At 46.3% G+C, this 22,689-nt stretch overlaps 1 long non-coding RNA gene across 1 annotated transcript in view; it reads left to right on the top strand.

Annotated features, from left to right (window-relative positions):
• Positions 1–15,043: 15,043 nt before the first annotated feature.
• Positions 15,044–22,689, top strand: part of LOC119454583 (uncharacterized) — a 28,528-nt gene continuing 20,882 nt past the window's right edge. Inside the window, exon 1 of the long non-coding RNA XR_007468416.1 lies at positions 15,044–15,318. This is a non-coding gene — a long non-coding RNA (uncharacterized LOC119454583). The remainder of the gene's footprint in view (positions 15,319–22,689) is intronic.

The following is a 22,689-nucleotide window of genomic DNA, read 5'->3' as shown; positions in this document are numbered from 1 at the left end:
ATGATTTCTGAGGGTGTCTGGGGCGACATACGTACTGAGGGCACATAAGAAAACACGAAATAGATTCACACGAAGTCAGGTGAATCCAGGCATTGAATGAACGGGTCAAATTAATCAATAGAGTGAATTAAACACATAGAATGAGCTCATGACAGATGAATACTCTATTCTACTTGAGTTTCCGAGAATATCTCTCGCTCCTAGAAATCTTTTGAGGGCCAGTAACGCTCGTCTTTTCAATCAGATTTCAATTTTATGGCCTTTGACTTGCGTTACCATGCCTCCTATATTGTAATCACTGAACTGCACTGCATCGCCCACGGAGCATGTGTACAGACTGAGAATCTTGACTTTCATCGGCGGGCAGTTGTTGATCATGGTCATGCCCTTGACTTCGGAAAATGTGACGTAGTCTCTATTTTCGAAACCAAGCCACATCTCGTCCAGGCAAGTAACTGCGCCTTCCTTGCCCTTGGTGATGGAAGCAATCAATATTGATAGCGGCTGCTCTCCGTTAGAGTACTTTAAAGTTCTCACCAAAGCCGCAGAATATCTGCTCAGCTAGGCCCCGGGTATCGACCACGATGAGGGAAATGTTCTCGTGGGCAAAGGCCGCGATGCACTCCTGCTCTTGCAGCGCTGCCTCTATCAAAAGCACCACGCTGAACTGCTTCAGAAACTCCTTGGTCACTGGATCCGTTTGGGCCTTCACACGCACGTATTTCTCCAGACGTGCCAGCGATGCCTCGGAAGCCATGGATGGGTTATCGCCCAGGATGTCATCGCTTAGGTAATATTCTGATGAAAGATCGAGCCTCGCGCACACTGCCTCGTCGTGAATAGTGATCGACTTGATGTCACCCAGAATTATGTTCTTGACAATCTCTTGCTGATAAAACTGCTGATAATTTAAAATTGCTAATTTACTGATAGTTGCCGATAAAATAAATTAGAACAATAAAACCCTTACTGATTCTTCTAGCATAGCAAGTTCTTTCAGTGACTACTTCTATAACATATACAGCAGTCGTCAGATGACTTCTACTTATCCCATTCATTGCTGCAATCAATCCTTTTTTCTCTTCCCCGTATAACTGCAGATAAGGTATGCTCCGTGGTTCTGAAGAATACTAGCCCTGGCTTAGATAACTTTTTCATATTTCATATAAAACTTGTTGCACCACGTATTTCTAATATACTTTGTATTATAATTATTCATATTTTTATATGTAGTATTTTTCCAAGTTCACTTAAAAGGGCTTAAAACGGATGTGTTTAACTATTGTCCTATTTCTATTCTCTCGTCGATTTGTAAAGTTGTTGAGAAGTAATTTTTTAGGCGCCTAAATATTTACTTAAAAAAGTTCTGAATTTAGTTTTCGCGCAGGCAGTTCAACTAACTTAGCTTTAATATCCCTAACCGACTACAAACGTCACTCGATAGGTACTGGTAACTTCATTGGTTTGTTATTTTTGGAGTTATCTAAAGTTTTTGATACGATTAATCATAACATACTTTTTACTAAGCTAGAATCTCTGAGAATTACCGGTCTAGTACTCAAACTCTTAAAAAGTTGTTTGCATGATATAGAACCAATGGTTTTTTTACGAGGTCCTTACTCTGATATATACGAAAGTTATTAATCAAGGTGTACCACAGGGCTCCATACTAGGTCCCTTACTATTCTCCATTTATATTCATGATTTACGCACGTGTCTTAAATCTGCACATTGCGTACTATACGCAGACGATACAACCATGTCCTTGCGTAACAAATCTTTAACAAACTTAATCTTTAAGCTAAACAATGAGCTTTAACAGATTGTGGCGTGGTGTTCTTCCAATCATTTATTAATTCATCCTACGAAAACTCAATTCATGATTTTCAGATCAAGCCAAAGAATACTACCCAGCATGTCTGAGATAACTCTAGATAGCCATCACATTCCCGTCTCAGACTGTGTATCATTTTTTGGCATCAAATTAGATTCTAACCTAAAGATTTTGCAAGACATTGCCTTCATTAAGCAAAAGTGTTCCTTCGGTATTAGAGCATTAATCAAATTAAGAGCATATTTTGCCAAAGACGCGTTATTAGCATGTGACTTTGCTTTCGTTCACAGTCACATGAATTGCGGCATTGTTTCCTGGGGAAATACATATTACTGTCATATCTCATCTATTCATCACTTACAGAATCAAGCAATAAGCATTATCACTAACAGTGGTTTTTTTGTGAATGCTTATCTGTTTCTTCGATAAAACGACATCCTCCTTGTGACGAGCTTGTTCAATTATCACCTCACAATTATGTTCTATAAATTACTTAATAAACAGCTTTCATATGAATTCATTGATTCCAGGAATCTCATTATAATAATCATACCAGGTCTGCACGTAACTCCAATTTTCTACTACCTATGGTTCATTATAATTATGGAAAAATGACATCGTCATTCGCGGCTATAAAGCTATGGAATGCCTTTACCCACTACCATTAAATCTTCATCCTTTCATGCATTTAATCGTGCCCTTACGCTTTTTTACTTGCATAATTAACTTTACATCATTGATTACACTACATTTGCCATATTTATGTATTGGCAGTATTATTATACACTATAGGATTCTATACTGACAATTGTTTTGCTGATATTTTTCTATTTCGTATATTGCGCGATTGTTTTTGTATGTTTTGCTTAGCTTGCTCTTCTTTCATACATCTTTACAATATTATTATTAACCGAGGCTCCCGTTGCAGTACTTTACTTTGGGACCCTCGTCAGTATATTAGCAGTAACCCATTCACTGTATTTAAAGAATAATAAAGAATAATAAACTGACACGATCTCCACGAGCAGTATCCCCACTCCGGATATCCACACATCCAATTTCGCCATGCGTAACATGGCCCTCTCACTTCAAACAGCAACCGTTCGATTGTATCAGCCATCCACCAGCTGAACCGTATGCTGAGACAGCTCCCATGCATTCCGGCAGGTCCTCGGAAGTCGCCGATTCCTTTCTGCGCAATAATTAGTTACGCCATGGCGCTCCCCGGATCATCCCTAGTGACCGCGGCAAGACCTTTATTTCAAACACACTTACTAAAGTTATTGATGCCTCCACCACAGTTGACAAAATGACTTCCACTTACCGCTGTCAGACCAACCGCGTGACCGAGAGATTTCACCACACACTAACCGAGAGGATCACCATGTACATCAAGCCTGATTAGACAGATTGGGATGTCATAATTTTGTTTGGCACGTTTGCTTACAACACCGCACATACATTTTACCACCAGTTATACTTCTCGTTTTTTTTTCAGTTTTTTTTTTTTTTTTTTTTGTCTGCCGACGTGCCTCTTCTTCTGCCCTCGATGACACTCAATTATTTGTAGCGACGGAATGGACGTGTAAGTGACGTAATCTAAAGTTGGTGGGCTTTGAAAAAAAAATTGTTCCAAGTAAAAAAAAAGGAAGCAATGTAGTATGTGCTCACACCTGATATTTATTTGCGATAGTTTCGTATTAAAATGTACACGAATCACTGCGGGGGCCTTACACTTGCTTTGCGAGGTAGTACAAAGCGCATTATGGGCGTCAACGGCAGTATGACGGATGGACCTGAAATACACTTTGTTCTTTCTTGTGTCTTTCCTTTTTTTTATTGTATTACTTTTTTAATAACGTGGGCATATGTTTCAGTTACTGTTGGTGAAATCTAAAGGTTCCAACTGCCGCTAAGAAGTAATATAACTGAAAATGAAGTAAAAAAAGTAAGACGTTCGGTGTTTTGACAAAAACAACTTTTAACTGTCATTGAAAAAGCTAAAGGTAACGTGTCGGCGGTTGCAAGAGACCCGATGAAAACCGTGTGTCAGCGAAGCTGTGCGTTTCTCCCTGTAAAACTTGGTAAACACACCTCGCTGCGGGTAAATATTTGCACGTTTTTGTTATTAATTAAGAAAAACACTATGTTCCAGAGCCCTCATCTTTCGAATAAGCAAAATTTTATAACCTTTCTCGCACAACGACAACAGCGGTTGCAGCGGTTGCGAGATCGCTTCCTCGCAAAGCACTGTCTCCGTCGTGACATGCCGCGGAACGCTGAGGAATTAAAGTGGATGAGACGGCCGGCGATTTAAAGTGTGTCAGACTTGGTGACATAGCAAGCTGGTAAATATTATTGCTATCACAAGAAGAAGACAGTTGAAATAGCCGTGCCTGTAACAAACAAAAAGTGAGATTGAAGCGTGATCCAACCCACTCTAGCAAGTCTCAAGCACTAAAGAAGCAGGCCGTCAAGACGTGACGTTTCTAAATACTGGTGTGATGTAGGCACGCAAACGTACGCCCACGTGCACACACGCACATACGAAACGCACTGGCGCTCGCTCGTTCACACGTGACCAAAACGGTGTTTTAATCACTGCTTTAACATTATCGCCATAGGCATCGTCGCTATAGGGCCACAAGTGGAGCAACGTTTCGTTGGCAAATGCGTCCCAAGCGCTGTGCGTCTGTCGCCCGCCACCGAAACCGGTATCTAGACAGGCGGTATCTAGGCAGGCGCAGAGACGCTGCTCACGGAGGAGCTCTTGCGACACGTACTGCGGCTGAGAGCGCGAAATCCAGCTTACGTCTCCCGCCTGGTGGCGGGAGAAGCGGCAAAATAACCGTTGGAGAACCAAAGTAACTGCGAAGTAGCAGGAGTGTTACTTAAGTGGATTTCTGTCCGAGCATGCTCTCCATCTTTCGTTGCAGCTCTTTTGCGAAAGAGTTTGCTGCTGTAATATGTAGAAACCGCAGGAAAGGAACGCAATTCTGAGAAGGAGCGCCAAGGAGCGCACTCAGCTCAGAATAACTTCTGGCACTTAAGTGATCTATCATACGAGGGAGAACCTAGTGGATTACTAGGAGCGCATTCAGCTCAGAATAACTAGTGGCACTTAAGTGATCTATCATACGAGAGAGAACCTAGTGGATTACTAGTTCAGATCGTCTGGCATATGTGGGTCTCTTGTTGGCTGTTACATTTCAAATGCTAAGTTGTCGCGAACCTGAACATTGCTTCCGGAAATGAAGCAAATGAAATAATTACTTAATTCTGTGAGTGCCACAACGATTCCTGCTGGTGATCGTTTTTGCTATGATCTGCGTGGCAGCAACACACCTTTAACAAACTATCATAGCCACTTCTTTGGGTGCGTGCTTTTCTGTGTTGCATTCTCGTATTGCAGACGATCGTGAAGTAAAGAAGAAGAGAATGCTGCTTTTGTCTAAATTTGTCTGACATTTCACGAGCAAGCTTTTTTGCAGAATGCAGTGCCGTAGATAAATATCTTATTCTTCCTCTGGCGAAGCCTGCTTAGATGAAATTTCCTGGTGTGTTTTCTTCGCAGGGGCTACATGTCCCGTATTTTACTTTACGTTCACAGGTCATAACAATAATGTCATCATCATCATCAGCAGCAGCAGCCTATATTTATGTCCACTGCAGGACGAAGGCCTCTCCCTGCAATCTCCAATTACCCCTGTTTTGCTCTAGCTGATTCCAAGTTGCGCCTGCGAATTTCCTAACTTTATCACTCCACCTAGTTTTCTGCCACCCTCGACTGTGCTTCAATTCTCATGGTATCCATTCTGTAACTTTAATGGTCCACCGGTTATCCATCCTACGCCTTACATGGCCTGCCCAGCTCCACTTTTTCCACCTAATGTCAACTAGAATATCGGTTATCCCCGTTTGTTTTCTGATCCACACCGCTCTCTTCCTGTCTCTTAACGTTAGGCCTAACATTTCTCGTTCCATCGCTCTTTGTGCAGTCCTTCACTTGTTCTCGAGCTTCTTTGTTAACCTTCAAGTTTCTGACCCATATGTTAGCACCAATAGAATGCAATGATTGTACACTTTTCTTTTCAACGACAGTGGTAATCTACCAGTCAGGATTTGTTAATGCCCGCCGTATGCACTCCAACCCAATTTTATTCTTCTGTAAATTTCTTTCTCATGATCAGGGTCCCATGTGAGTAATTGACCTAGATAAACGTACTCCTTTACAGACTCTAGAGGCTGAGTGGCGATCCTGAATTCTCGTTCCCTTGCCAGGCTATTGAACATTACCTTTGTCTTCTGCATATTAATCTTCAACCCCACTGTTACACTTTCTTGTTTAAGGTACTCAATCATTTGGTGTAATTCGTCTCCATTGTTGCTGAATAGGACAATGTCATCTGCAAACCGAAGGTTGCTGAGATATTCACCATTGATTCTCACTCCTAAGCCTTTCCAGTCTTGAATACTTCTAAGCATGCAGTCAATAGCATTAGAGAGATTGTGTCTCCTTGCCTGACCCCTTTCTTGATAGGTAACTTTCTACTTTTCTTGTGGAGAACCAAGGTTTCTGTGCAGTCCTTGTAGATATTTGCCAATATATTCACGTATGCATCCTATACTCCTTGGTTACGTAATGCCTCTATGACTACTGGTATATCTACAGAATCAAATGTTTTTTCATAATCTATGAAAGCCGTATTGAGAGGTTGATTGTACTCCGCAGATTTCTCTATTACCTGGTTGATGACATGGATATGATCCATCGTAGAATATCGCTTCCTGAAGCCAGCTTGTTCTCTTGGTTCCCTGAAGTCAAGAGTTGCCCTGATTCTATTTGAAATTACCTTGGTGAATATTTTATACAATACTGAGAGCAACCTAATGGGTCTAGAATTCTTCAATTCTTTAACGTTTCCCTTCTTGTGGATGAGTATAATGTTGTCGTTCTTCCAGCTTTCTGGTACACTTGAAGTCGTAAGGCCGTATAAAGAGCCGCAAGCTTTTCAAGCATGATATCACCCCCACCCTTGATTAAATCGACTGTTATTCCATCCTCTTCAGCAGCCGTTCCCCTGGTCATGTCTTTCAAGGCCCTTCGAACTTCATCGCTAGTTATAGAAGGGCCCTCTGCATCCTGTTCATGACTACTTCGAATGAAAGTAGCTTGGCTGCTCTGGGAACTGTACAGGTCAGTATAAAATTCTCCGCTGCTTTTACTATGTCATGGAACTTGCTGATTATATTACCCTGCTTACCTTTCAGTGCATACATTTTGCCTTGTCCTATGCCTAGTTTCCTTCTCACTGATTTCGTGCTGCGTCCATAGTTTACTGCTTCCTCAATCTTTTCAACGTTATAATTTCGTATATCCCTTACTTTCTTCTTGTTGATCAGTTTCGACAGTTCCGCAAATTCTATACGACCTCTCGAGTTTCACACTTTCATGTTTTGCCGTTTCTTTATTAGGTCCTTTGTTCCTTGGGAGCAGTTAGCTACTTGTTGCCTTGGTGCCTTACCTCCCACTTCAATTGCTGCTTCTGAGGTCAACCTAGTTACGGTTTGATTAATTACCTCTATGTTGTCTTTATCTTCCTGTTCTAAATCTGCATATTTGTTTGCGAGCACCAGCCTGAATTTGTCTGCTTTTACCTTTCCTGCGTCTAGGTTGGCCTGTTTCTTCCTGACTAACTTTATTATTTCTCGCTTCAAATTGAGAGAAATCCTAGACTCCAGTAACCTATGGTCACTGCACTTTACCCTACCTAACCCTTCTACATTCTGCACTATGCTGGGATCGGCAGAGAGTATCAAATCAATTTCATTCCTTGTTTCTTCATTAGGGCTTTTCCAGATCCACTTTCTGTTTCTGCGCTTCCTGAAGAAGGTATTCATTATTCGGAGCCTATTCTGTGATAACGTGCCGCGCATGCAACTGCGCCGATGCTATCTAATGTGTGACGTCACAACTGCCTATAAAATGTATGCGCTTTGTGAATAATGGTGTTCTTGCTTGTGGCCACTAGGTCATATCATATTCCTTTCCACAAATTCCACCAACATCTCTCCTCTAGTGTTCCTAGTATCGATGCCGTAGTTGCCAATTGCTTGCTCGCCAGCCTGCTTTTTTCCCCACTTTTGCGTTGAAGTCGCCCATGACTACAGTATACTGAGTTTGCATCTTTCTCATTGCTAATTCGACATCTTCATAAAACTGTTCTATTTCTTCATCATCGTGACTGGAGATTGGGGCGTAGGCTTGTACAACCTTCATTCTATATCTCCTATTCAGCTTTATTACGACAACTGTTCCTCTCTCATTAATGCTGTAGAATTCATCAATGTGTCCCGCTATGTCCTTATGGACTAGAAATCCTACTTCGAATTCTCTCCTTTCTGGAAGACCTCTGTAGCATAGGACGTGGCCATTAGTCTGCACTGTATAAGCCTCACCAGTTCTTCTCACCTCACTAAGGCCAATAATATTCGAGGCAATACCTGATAATTCTTCAAATAGCCCTGCTAAGCTAGCCTCACTCGATAGGGTGCGCGTGCTGAACGTTGCCAGGTTCAGTTTCCATTGGCAGTCTGTCCGGACCCAGAGATTCTTAGCACCCTCTGCCGTGTAGCAGGTCTGACCGCCGCCTTGGTCAGGTGCTCCGCAGCCGCTGGGGACTGAGGGCCATGGGTAAATTGGAGGAGTCATTTTGGAGGTAGCGGCCGAATAATGTACCAGGGAGGCCAATTCTGGTTCTGGTGAGGGAGTGATTTTGTTGAAGCTTATGGGGCCTTCCTAATTTGGTTGCACCTTGACTAGTGACGCGGCGTGTCTTGGCGTTGGTGTTGGCTGTGACGGACGGAGGCGGCGGCGATGGATGCAGCAGGGTTGCGTCGCACATTGGTGGGGCCGATGGCGCGGGTGCTTCAATGTAGGCGGGTTTGAGACGTTCCAGGGCAATTGTGTGCGATTGGCCGTTCACGTTCAGGACAAAAGTCGTTGGACGACGCTGGAGAACACAATATGGCCCGGAGTATAGTGTGGCTGCAAAGGCTTCCGCACGGCACAGTTACGCACGAAAACGTGGGTAGCACAGTTGAGTGCTTGAGAAACCTACGGAGACCTTGCTTCTTGCGAACGAGTAGGCACGGGGTGCATCTGGCTGAAGAAAGCTTGCAGTTGGGAAACGTAGTCGGCCGGCGATGGCATAGGTGTTTTGCTGGTGGCGACAAAGAAATTGTATGGAAGTCGTAGGTGAGTGCCGTAGACGAGCTCAGCTCTGGAGCAACCTAGGTCGCTCTTGAGTGCGGCTCTGATGCCAAGTAAGACAAGAGGCAAATACAGAACCTACTTCTGCGGCGATTCATGCGCCATAAGGGATGCCTTGAGATGCCTGTGAAAACGTTAAACAAGTCCATTATACTGTGGGTGGTAAGCAGTCGTGCAAAAACATGTCGTTCTGAGTAGTTTGAGTAGCTCGTTCAAGAGTGCAGAGTCAAACTGCGGACCGCGATCGGTGATTATTGTGGATGGGCAGCCGAACCTTGCAATCCATGTAGACACGAACGCTGCTGCAACAGTGGGCGCTGAGATTTCAGATATAGGTGTAGCTTCTGGCCACTGTGTATAGCGGTCGATGCATGCCAGCAGGTAGCAGTAACCTTTCGAAGGTGCGAGAGGGCCGACGAGGTCCAGGTGTACGGTGTCAAAACGAGCATCCGGTGGAAGAAAAGGCTTGGCAGGCGGAATAGGGTGACGCTGGATCTTGGAGTGTTGACACGACAAACAGCAGCGAACCCAATCGCGAACTTGCGCGTTTAGCCGAGGCCAAACGAAACGAATGGAAAGGAGCTTCTGTGTCGCGCGTATGCCAGGATGCGACAGGTTGTGCACGGTTTCGAATAGACGTCTGCGAAGGGATGCCGAAATGTATGGTCTAGGTGTGCCGGAAAAAGTGTCGCAGATGACGGACGTACCATCTGGAGTCATAACGACGTCCTCCAATTGGAGGGACGTTGACGAATTCCGGAGTGTACGAAGTTCGGTGTCGTCACGCTGTTGACTGGCGAGTAAGTCAACATCGATGATGAAAGACTCCGACGTCAACGTGCAAACGGCATTGACACGACTCAGAACGTCGGCTGGAACGTTGTCGGTGCCCTTGATGTGGCGGAACGTTGTTGCAAACTCGGAGATGTAGGAAAGGTGTCGACTCTCGCGGGGCGAGTAACAGGACGCCGAACGGTTCATTGCGTGCACTAGGGGCTTGTGGTCGGTCAAGACAGTAAATGCGCGGCCTTCGAGGAAATGGCTAAAATGTTTGATAGCCAGGTAAACTGCGAGTAATTCACGGCCGAACACGCTGTAGTGGGACTGCGCAGGCTTCAGTTTCTTGGAGAAAAAGGCGAGTGGATGCCACGCATTGTCGATGAATTGCTGCAGAACGGCACCAACGGTGGTGTTTGGAGCGTCGGTCATGATGGCAGTGGGCGCGTCTGGCTTTGGGTGTCTGAGCAGCGTGGCGTCGGCGAGGGCAGACTTGACTCTTGTAAAAGCGTCGGTGGCCTCGTCAGTCCACTGAAACGCTTGCTTACGGTTGTTTACCAGCAAAGCGTCTAACGGAGCCATAATTTGTGCGCAATCGGGAATTAATCAGCGATAGAAATTGACGAATCCGAGAAATTGGCGAAGCTTGGTGAGTGTGGTCGGTCGGGAAAGGTCTTCGATGACGCGAATCTTGGACGGCAGTGGTCGAATGCCGTTAGCGTCGACGATATGACCGAGGAACTCGAGTTTGGTTTGACCGAATTCGCTCTTGGCGGCGTTGATGACAATTCCGTTACTGGCAAGGCGTGAAAACAACAACAGCAAGTGGTGAAGATGTACTTCTGCGGAAGAGCTTGCAATGAGAAGGTCGTCAATGTATGCAAAAACGAAAGGCAGGCCTCGGGTGACGGAATCGATTAAAAGCTGAAAGGATTGGCCCGCGTTCCATAAGCCGAAAGGCATGCAGAGAAATTCAAAAAGACCGAAGGGTGTGATGATGGTGGTCTGGGGAATGTCTTCTTCAGTGACCGGTAGTTGATGATAGGCGCGAACGAGATCGATCTTAGAAAGATCGTCGCCCCGTGCAACGCTACCGTGAAATCCTGAATGTTCGGGAGAGGGTAGCGATCAGGAACTGTAACGTTGTTTAGTGCCCGGTAATCACCACATGGGCGCCAGTCTCCCGTCTTCTTAGGCACCATGTGAAGTGGTAATTCCCAATTACTGGAGGAAGGGCGGATGATGCCAAGTTGCAGCATGTGTTCGAACTCCGCGCGAGCGATATTGAGTTTCTCCGGGGACAAATGCCGGGGTCGGAAAAAGAGTGGTGGGCCGGAGGTGACGTGATAGCACACGTCATGTTGCACCGGTTGCGTCCAGTCCGGCAGGCGCGTCAAAGTGGGAAACTCGCGTAGGAGCGTGGCGAAAGGTTCGTCCAACATGGCAAAAATAGGCCCGATCGGCGATGTGTCTGATGATGAGACGCCGAGAACGGATAGCTGGGTCACGGAGTCGGTGAGACGGCGTCGTTAAACGTCGACAAGGAGTCCATAGTTTTGCAAGAAGTCTGATCCAATGGCTGCACGACGCACGTCTGCAACCAGGAAAATACAGCGGATTTTGGCGACTGTGGCGACGAGCAACCACGTAGACCGATAAAGTCGCGGGCTCTCGCGCGAGAGGAAAAACCAACAATCGATCACTTAGCGTAGCATTCGTTATCTCGTTCGGAACGCTAGCCCGTGCAGGTGCGTGCCAGCCGCTCGTGCCTCGTGCAGACGCGAGCGTCTACGTAATTATCATGCGACGCAGATGCTGCTGCCGCTACACTAGTATAGCCCCAGTAGCCCTCGTCGATTTTTTTTTGCCGATATCAGGTGCCGTTCCATGCCTGAAAATGTAGTGGACTGGTGGAGAATTCGGACTTACGACCGTCAGCTTGCTTTAAAAAATAAATAAATAAATAAATAAATATATATATATATATATATATATATAGAAATTGTACAGAACATTACACATCTAGGTATACCACACCGATGCTCCAACTTCACTGCAGGAAGACCCTAAATAAATGGTCATTGAACTATCATATGCGGCACAAACGCCATGAACTGTCTGTTCGTACTCTACATCCGTTATTAACGCACGCAATAGTGCCACTGAGAGCCTCGTGGACTTCACGGAAGTACTATCACACTCGCTCTCACTTTGCGGTCAAAACTCTTGCGTGCGACCCACGAAAAAAAAAAAACGCAAATTACGCGTCCAAGCCTACTAGCAGATTCGCGCTTATTTATAAGTACTTCCACGCACTAAATGAAACTCAAATGCTGCCGTCTTCTAAATACTCGTGAGAGACACGCACAGCCGTAGACATACCCTTACATAATACGTCGAAGAGAAATGAAAGGTGTAGAGTATACCATTATCAAAAACGATCCTCGCAGTCCGTTTCTAAAGCACGGTACTCTCCACGGGCGTGTGGCAACAACCATCCGGCGATTTCTAAAAATCAGCTGAAGTAGACTGCAGAATAACCGGTATCTAACCTGATACAGCGCTATTTTTTTTTTTTCATAACTCGCGAAATCCGAAAATAAAGTCTTAGTTTAACGGAAACTCACGTGAACTATCTACATATCTCTGCGAAGAAAAACCACTGACGCTATCCTTTCTCAAGCGTTCAGCTGTCACGTTTTTCTGAACGCCAACATGAAATTAACTCGAAATTTATCTTTTACAGAACGTTCCTAAACTTGCAGAACGTTCCTAAAACTCAAAGTTGTTCCAAAGTATCCTCGGAAAAATGAATAATAATGAGTGCGACTTACCAAACGTGCCTCGAAAGAAATGTATTAATTTATTATTTTTTATTATGATATCTATTATATGGACAATCCAAGCGCACTTCTGCCGTCGCCGTCGTCGTGATGTTCGGTATAAAGTGCAAACACATACCATCGTCGCCGCGCGCAGTACGCTCTATGTACGAGTGAAATGTTACGAGGGTCAGCCGATCATCACGCCTCAATCTCGCGCGCGCGAGGGAAGAAGGTGGGGCGGAAGCGCGCCGTCTTCTGTCATGCGCAAGGCACGGGGGGGGGGTTCTACACCGGCGGCTGCTGCTTACGACACGGCCGCGCGGGATCCGTATCTCTAAAGCGATCTGCGTCGTGGACAAAGTGCGCACCCGCGCGGGCCTCATCTTCAAAGCGATCTGCGATGAGAAAGTACGCCGACTGCCGGTAGCTTCGTATGCGCTGTGCTTTCGACGCTTAGTTCGCGTTGAAGCGAGAGACAGCACGAAGGCCAATTCGCTCGCTGCTCCAGCCGCGCTTCCACCCTCCAGCGTTTTGACAGCAAGTTTCCGCGTTCATCTAACGAGATGTGTTCTTGTTTCTACCTGTGCGCGCGTACACGGTGCTTGTTAATTTAGCTGCTAAGCGAATGTTTGCAAGTTTATATGGCCCATAAAACTAATATCCTTGCTTCCTATAGCTGTCTACTAATTTGCTATCGCAATCGCTGCTTCGCCTTTTGGGCGAAAGTGCAATTTTTTCTACAGCGGAGATCTGTTATGCTATGACACCTTGCGAAGGAGTTATCTGATGTAATATGTAGAAAGCGCTGTTATGCCAACGGATATTTTCTTGAGTGCGTCCGTAGTTGGGCTTTCAAGTCAATGTCGCGGGTTTTCTTTGCCCTAGTCATGTTGACCGCTTTCCAATATTAGCAGAATGCTGATGCCACCAGATTTTGGTGAATATTTAAGTACCGTGAACATTGTGAACACGGCGGAAAGAAATGCAGGAAAACAAGAGAGGCAAAGCGGGCAGGACCAACGCTCACTTAAAACTGTGGTTTTATTAGAAGCTTCCTCGGGAGTAGCAGAGGCAGGCATGCGCGGCCTAACACGCGTATGCGCTTAAGACCAGCAGAGAAGTGGTCAGGTGAAAAAGTCAGAACTGCAGTAACAATCATATCAACGATTTCGATGGTTCAAGCGTGATAAACAGTGTTGTAATGTGGACAGGCACGAAGAATGTCACGAAAATTAAAGCACTTTGATCTGTTAAGGAAACTCAGTTTTTATGCGTAAAATGCACTGAAGGGCCACCGATGCAAGTTAGCAAATCATTAATATCCTGAAAGCTGGTCATATGACCGAATAGCGCAACAGTCCACCATACTAAGCTATATTTAAGTAACGGAATAGCTGAAAATTTACCTGGAGCTCGCAGTTGAGGCGTGTTACATATACATTTGTGAATTTGGGGCGTTAAAATCACCCAATTTGAAGAGCTATGCCACATGGCCTCATGTATTTTCGCCCACATGAGAACAGCCAGGATCTCGGCGAAAAATACAATATTGCTTAGCAAACTGAATACAAACAATCATAAACTTTGGTGAAAATTACCGGATGACATTTCACTTTTGGCTGGCTTAATTCTTGTCGCTTTACCTCTCGTCCTATTTTAATTGTCCTTGGTGCCGAATCGCGGTGCGCGATTGTGCTGTCACGGAAGTTTTGGACGCATATGGTTGTTGTTGTCCTTTTCATTGTGCACTAGCTTATTAACCATTTAAGCGAAAAAAAAAAAAAGCTGTTTGAGTCTTACGACAGCCTACTGTATGCGAACAATGCCTGCTCTGGCAAACGTTATATCAAGTCCGTTACAGTTCTCTGTGCTCAAAGAGCTCCAAAGGTTCTTTATCGGTATTTGTACAAGATATTACGCTTTCCTTTGTCTGCGCGCCTCGTGTATATCTGTATACATAATAGACCACGCTCTAGCAGCTCTAAAGATTGCCACAATCGTTGGAAAGGAGCGATCGCCCTACTCGGAGCGATGACAGCAGAATGTGGCTGCTTCAGAACTTCTTCAATTAGCCGAATATTACACTACTCACTTGAAACAGCCCGCGCATCCCTTAGTAGCATAACAATGACCTTATCTCAGCGCTCCAAATCACTGATGCGCCAGAGAAGCATTCGTCCAGCGAAGCGCACTTGCATTGTTTGAGAAACTTCCGAATCCTTTGATGCTTGAGAAAGTAGTGTAGGGCTTCCCTTTCACCAATCTCGGTGAGCGCGCGTTGCACCACGTGCGCAGCGGCTAATTAGTGTCTCTGCTCTCCTCACCAGTGGATGGCGATGCAGGCGAAGAGGAGCCACAGCTGACCCTGGAGCTACGGCGCCCTCTGTCGGGCACGGCAGGAGGTGCCAACACAAGCCGCGCCAGCAGCAGTGCCTCCTGGAGCAGAACTCAGTCGGGTAGGCGCTCCCTCTGGCTGCGCGGCCTGGCACCGGACTCGCCGCTCGAGCTGCTCGTGTTTGCCGACAGCCCCAGAGGGCGCAGCCAGCTCGCCGCACTCAGGGCTCAAACTCTGCCCGAGGCTTCGGCAGCCCCTGGCAGTAGTGGAAGAGGTAAATGTGAACGTTGAAATGCCGAGGGTGTTAACGTGTGCCCAGTGACTTATACCCCTTTGTGTTTCGGAAGGCAACCCCTTAATTCGTAAAGATTTCTTTTTGCATACGACGGAGAATTTCGTTTAATAGCGCGGGATGAAATCGTGTACGCGAATGGACACATCGTCTGTAGCTGGCTTGTGTTGAAAGAAACCTCGCCTTCCACACCATTAGTAGGAAGTACATCGATGCTCACATCTTGGTTTATATTTCTTTTACTGGTATAGTTATTGAGTGAACCATCGGTAAGTGCGAAGTATCTGCGCTAGTACATATTCATCGAATTGTGTGTAGCAGCCGTAAATTCATATCTAAATGTGTCAGTTTCATGCTAGTCGTCGTGGCTGATATCAAAGCTCCGACATACACCGTCTGCGTGTGAGTACAGTGTCGAGCATGCATTCCACTTCTTGATGTTTATGAATCGGGCACATTTTATGTAATCCTTGTTCTTTAGATTTGTGCGTTCATAAATACGACTTTAGTCCTTGTGTAAGTTAACTGTTCGGAATCTTTGTCTTCAGTGGTGTAGTCGTAAACGTTGCTAGTCCTACGCGACACATCAATGACATTAAAATTATTACCGCTTCTCCTGTACCCTCAGCCCCACCCCCTCCTTAGAAATTTAGAAGCCCCCTAATCTCAATTCCTGGGGAAACCCATGCGTGTTCCGCGTCTCGTAATAAAGCATGTTGGTTTTTCCGGCATACTTGGTTCCGTAAGCTTCATTTAGAGTGTACTCCGTATGGTCAAGCCGAGTTGCTCTCTTCTTCTGATGCAATGGGCGTAACAAAAAATGATCCGTGGGTGCTGTGTGCGACCACCTGCAGAGGCGTGCTACATGGCGCGCTACATGGCGCATTGGCTTCTAGCGGCTTTTCTATTTTTTTTTTTTGAGGATGGTCGCTCTGGCAATCTAAAAAAAATAAGTGCGCCCGCTGCCGCATGCGTTACCACATGTTACGTTTTTTTCCGAATCGCACGCACACGCATATATATATATATATATATATATATATATATATATATAACACTTGAAGGAAACAACTCCGCTTGCTACACGAGAAAGAAGTTAAATTTCTGTAAACAACTACACCAGCATCGCCGGTGACGTGGAACTCCTCATAGTTTCCACCACGTAAGCTATAGTTGAGCAAGTCCTTCAGATGCGTCTACAGTTTGATATTTGTTGTGAGGACACTGCCCAGTAGCCGCAAAAACCAGCGGTGTTCACACATGATGCAGCTGGTAACGACCTCAATACATTGATGATTTTTTTATGCGAATGTTCAAAAAGTACATCCCAGGTAATGTTAGCCAGTGCTACTCCCGGCCATGCATGAAGGCGCATGCGGAACATCGTTTCAACCGCAGAAGTTACGTTGTACGTGAATTTAGGAGTAGACAACTCCTTTATGCTACCTCAAGGCAGCCAGAGTCGATATTGTTGCTATAAAGGAAGGTAGTAATAAATTTATAAAAGACAGCACTAATTTCGAGTATCACAAACACACACAAACACAATAAAAAATGTTAGCAAATAGGTTCCTCGGGAATGTCTTGATCTCGCATGTTTTCTCATTTTTTGAGTTGCCGCTAAATTTTTTGTGCGCGTATTAAAACTAGCTTAATTTCACAGAATTTACGTCTCCCTACAAAATTTTTATATCACTGGAACGATGGAGCTGCTATATGTAATTCACAGAAATTTCAGCGTAGCATTTGCAATGCTAGCGCGACGATATGTGAAGATGTGGGGCCCCGATATACCATAGCATTTTCAGCTCTCTGTCAACGTTGGTGCGTGTCAAACGCCCCCGTCGCACAGGCTCTGTTGGCACGACAAGCAATTTGCGCTGACGTAATACCACCGTGTGTAGCACTCGCTTCCTGCCTCATCACGACGAAGCGCCTTTGATGCCATAAGACTTTGGTATTATCGATGGAACCATCTCTAGGTTTCTTAAAAGCTGACATTCACAAACTGCTCAAGGCGTGATGGCAGCAAAGAAGTAAAGCATACGGAAGTGGGGCCTAGACATGGAATGGGGGCTTCCATGTCTAGTCCCCCTAAAGTACATGCTCCAAGAAGATCGAATTTCGGTGATTTGAACGGCTTCTGCTGCCATTACCGACGAGCTAGTAGGGTTTCTGAAGTTTAGGTTCATGCGTTCAAGCTTCTTTTGACACCCAGTACCACCAGAGTGTGACCATTACTGTATCTTGTAATTCGTGATGTTTGTCGCCCCTAATGTAACACCCCGGAAGTGCTCATTAAGAGAAAATAAATTATAATGATGAACGCTGCTGGCAACATAGGCGGAAACTTTTTTATTTTTCCGGGGGTGGCCCGACGAGCAATTCCGTCCCATTTTTTTCCCGCCTGCCAAATATTTCTCACGCTACAGCAACACCTTTCTGTGCGTTAGATGACGGTTATTGTTCCGCGCTTGCCGCGCAAAGAAACAAGGACGAATGGTACCTGAGAGGACAGTCCCGATGCAGTAAATCATAGCTAGCAGAACGCCGTTAACGAGTGGTACATCTTTTCTTCGATGCTTCTCTAATGTGAACAGAAAACACTGCGAGTGTATCATATTTTAGTGCAACGATCGAGTGAGAATTCCAATTTCCAATAAAACTATAGGAAGCAGCCTTACTCAAGTGTGTACGCGAACAGCAATAAATCAATGAAGAGCTTTCTCTGTCAAGCGGCACATTTAGTAGGTTAAAAAAAATATGAGGTTGAGCGTCTTCAAACTGCACAGTGGGTTACGAGGGACGGGGTAGTGCAGGGGCTCCAGATTCATTTTGACCTTGTGATGTTCTCGAATGTGCACCAATTTCTAAGTACAGGAGCGTTTTTACATTCTTAACTTATCGGAACGCACCCACTGCGGAGAATCCAGCCGCCGCGAAGGAGACGCGTCTATCAGTGTATAGCGCTATGTGTGTATAGTGAGTGAACTAACCGGTGAAACGGGTTTATAAGCAGGGCCCTTCAACAAAAATGACACAAAAACAACCAAAACACAAAAACGAACACAAAAATGAACGGACACAAAACGGACACAAAAATGAACTGCGGAAAATATTGAGCGCTTTATTTCTGCCCTCATTTTTTTTCGATGTCCATGCTTTTTTGAAGTACGCTGCTAAAAACTGAGTCATGAATTAACCAGCCCATCAGTAGGTCTTGAGCTCTAAATATAAATTCTGTGAATAATCTAGTTCTCCCAAGACACCGTTAAAAACAGGCATATAACGTTTTAGAGCATTTCTAGTCGCACGAACAGCTTCATTGTGAGAGCTTGCAGTGCAATGTTGGTAGCAATGTGAACACTTTGAAAAATTTTATTCTCTAGCTAGAAGCCTTTCATGCCATTAGAAATGTAGGTTAGTTTGCTAAATTCTGCTTTAAAGGGACACTAAAGAGAAACACTTGAATAAGTTTCGATGGATAAATTGTTCTTGAAGAACTCTACACTCCTTGATTTTTCGGTCACAGGTTGATTATTAGAAGAGAAAATGACGGTCTAAGTTTCATTTTCAAATTGCGCATCGGAACCCCTATGCCAGTATCACAGGGTGACGTGAAGCATACATTTACATATAGGCCATTCAGGTTCAGTAAAAGTTCTTGAAGCTTCCTAAGCTCAGTGTTTTTTTTTTGTAATACAATGTATTCGTTTTATCGATAAAAATTTAACTAGGCCCAGCCAATGGTGCCAAAATAGATGACGTGGAGGGGAGATTCTGCGGGAATTTCAGATTTTATGTCCACTATGACAAAGTCCGACACGGCTGTGGACGTCACAAATGACGCCGACTGGATGACGCAAGAGCGTAGGCTCAGCCAGTCACAGCAGGAACAACGTCTAGCCCGAACCCCACTTGCGTAACGCTGGCGACCCGGCTGCGGAACTCTGCACGGCACACTTCTTTTTCATTACATCTTCCCCCCTCGCTGAAGACGGAGCAACACAGAAGGCCTGAGGCATCGTGAGGACGAAGGGCTCGTGATACGGCTAGAGGCGATCTACGTGCACAGTTTCGCGGCCTCGGCGACGCAGGTTGACGCAGGTCGACGATGACGACGATGATGCGACGATGACGCAGTTCTTGCCGCGGTAACTATGCCACCTAGTTTTCCGTGTCAGCGGGAGATGGACGTCGACGCATCGAGGAGAGCGAGCGACGACGGCGAGAGCGAGAACGGCGATCAGAAACTGGTCGAAGGCTTGGGCGGGGAAATTGTAATTCGCGGTCTGCAGCGTAAGACAACGGTGGTCGTACGCAGCTGTGCGTGGGTCGCCACGTGGATGAAGTGGACGGCGGCGGCACAGGCGTGCAACGTGTCCGGGAAGACCACACGAATAGCAGATAGGCCGATTGTCCGCTGTGGGCCAGGGATTAATTACTCGATGGAGTGGAGGTCAGAGATTTGCTCCTCGTTCCACGTCGACCCTCAGTGTGGCCACGCGGGAGTCTTCAAGACCTACGAAAGACTTCGACACCGCTATTACTGGCGGGGAATGTACAATTATGGAGGTCGTGGCGGCGTGGAGGTAAAAACAGGGCTAGGCATCGGAGGCGGATCTCGGAACGTCGGTGGTCATGGTCGTGTGACAGCGTCACCGTAAGTCAATGGGGCGGTGACTTGAGGCACCCGCTCCTGTGGAAGGACCTCGGACACTTGTTCTTGTATAACGTGTCGTAGGGTTGAACTAAAGGACGAACTTGATTCTGGTGGGTTGGAGATAAGGGAGAGCTGGCGAGCAACTTCTTCCCGGACGGAAGCCTCGATCTGCGAGAGGAGGGTGGGATCTTGAAAAGCAGAGGTCAAGCCGGACAACGATTCCTGATGGGGAATAGGACGGCGGGTGAGGAGGCGTTGACGGCGGAGCTCGTCATAGCTTTGGCATAGTTCAATAACTTGGGCAAAAGTAGAGAGGCTCTTTAAAATCAGCCTCTGAAAGGTGTCCTCGTCGATGCCCTTCAGTATATGCTTGATTTTATTGCCCTCAGTCATGGATGCATCGACGCGTTTGCAGAGATCGATGACATCTTCGCTGTAACTGGTAAAGGTCTCACCAGGCTGCTGAGGGCGCGACTGCAGACGCTGTTCGGCACGAAGCTTTGGAACAACAGGGCGGCCGAAGACCTCGCTGAGCTTTGTCTTGAACACAGTCCAGCTTGGGACTTCGCTTTCGTGGTTCCGAAACCACAAGTGGAGAATTCGGGGAGGTAAAAAGGGACTGTGGTTAATTTCATGATGTCATCCTATTTGTTGTTCACACTGACACGTTCTTAAGATGAGAGCCAGTCATCAACGTCGTGATCGTCAGTGCCGCTGAAGATGGGAGGGTCCCGCTGACGGAGTGTGCCAGAGCACTGGGGAGCAGGTGGGGGTGAGCTCGTGGTGCTGTCGGTGGTCATGATGGCAGGAAGAGTCCGGCTGCACAATTCCAGGATTACAGGAGAGCCAGCAAACCTCCACCAATTATGACAAAGAAGTCTGACATGGCTGTGGACGACACGAGTGAGGCCGACTGGAAGACGCAACAAGGTAGTCTTAGCCAGTCACAGCAGGAACAACGTCTAGCCCGAGCCACACTTGCGTAGCGCTGGCGATCCGGCTGCGGAGCTCTGCATGGCGCACTTCTTCCTCATTACACCACCGTTTGTTTTTCGGGTCTCCTCTGACTTACCAAGCACCTTCTTGCGGCAAGAGTGGATTTTTAGTATTGTGGAAGGGTAACTTAAAGGGCAACTCCGGCGATTTTTCGATGTCAACGGATGTCGAGGAAATTCGCTGGGTCTGTTCCTCTGAATACCTCCGCCATGTCCTAAAAAAAGCAGGCTCGAGAGTTTCACGGATTTTTTACAAATTAATTTAATTTATTGCCTCGAGCACCCTACCTTACCTCCTTCTCAGTTACAGGCCACATTGTGTATGACGTCAGGAATGGTCCACGCGGAGCATGCCGGGATCATGTAGACGACAGCGACGAGAGCGTGCAGGAGTCGACGATCGTGAGCTAGCGCTTGGTGTGAGATGTTGCAGTCGCGAGAAGTTGCATTGCCTATGGACGGGCAAGTGAGGCGGGGTGGCAAGCGGTGTTACGTTGTTGGCTGCGCGAACTTCAGCCCTCCCCATCCGCAAACACAGTTTGAGCCGATGCCGATCGCGTTCAGCCGAGGTTAGGCCTATCACAGTGGTCGAGTTCGTACGTCTGTTGCTGGCGGACCGGACCGACTGATATGAAGCTAATTAAGCTATTAGGATGAGGAAAGCTGCTTCTGTAGTTCAGTTTTGACCATACGGAAGCTAGAAGCTAGAAGCGACAACACGACGCGCAATCAACATCCGTATACGTTGCCGCTCTCGAATGCGGCCAGTCGCACTCGCCGGCGCTTCCCTAAATGAAATGCGACTCCGCACATCCATGGGTGTATTATTACCTATTGCTACGCTGACTGATTATTTAGCTTACCAGGTGCACTGTTTGCCTCGTATCCCAAATGGGCAGCAAGCGGAGGCCCCTTCGATACAGCATGCGTAAACAACCGTCTCGTTCAGCTGCCAACGATGTCATACTTCATGACATCGGCGTTTCCACGAGAAAACTATGCATTCTCTAAATGAACGATCATACGCGCAATGCCCTAATCTATGTCTACTTTACGGAACACTAATTGTGTGCATGAAGAGAATACGAAGAATGATAAGCAGGCTGCACAACGCTTCCCTTCTACGGTCTCCCGCTCGCTGTTTCCGAAGGTGTGGGGTCGCACGTATCAGCGCGACCCAGAGTGACGTAACGGTGCTTACATGCACAAAATATGCGTGCTTTGATATGTTCTGACATTTTTGGATGTCACCGATGAGCGGCTATCTCAAACGAACAACGTACGAGTGGTCGCTGTACCTGCCGATGTAAACAAATGCACCGGTCGGTGCTTTGGACTGTCAGCGGCGTTCTTGTGGGATACAAATGCGGAAAGTCATGCTCCACATCTCACAGTGAGCATGCGAAGCGGTTCACCGAGAGGGGTAAAACACCTAAAATAGCAAGCAGCACGTATATCAGTGGTTAGGGCTACCTTTGGTCTTTATGTTCCAGCGCGATATGTTGCGCATGGGTGCTGGCTGTAGTGGTGGAGGACGGCGATTTGTAGCTATTGAGTTCGTCTTAATCATAACTGTCACTGCTTGACAGATCCGAATAGGTGGCGCAGCTTACAATGTCACCCGAAGGTCCCCGAAGGTCCCCGAAGGTCCGGCGCGGTCACGAATAAGCTGAGCGTCTGCTCTTCGCCGGTTTC

The sequence above is a fragment of the Dermacentor silvarum genome, chromosome 1, assembly GCF_013339745.2.
Source record: "Dermacentor silvarum isolate Dsil-2018 chromosome 1, BIME_Dsil_1.4, whole genome shotgun sequence".
Taxonomy (NCBI): domain Eukaryota; kingdom Metazoa; phylum Arthropoda; class Arachnida; order Ixodida; family Ixodidae; genus Dermacentor; species Dermacentor silvarum.
Note: the sequence above shows the minus strand (reverse complement) of the source record. Positions and strands in the feature narration are given on the sequence as shown.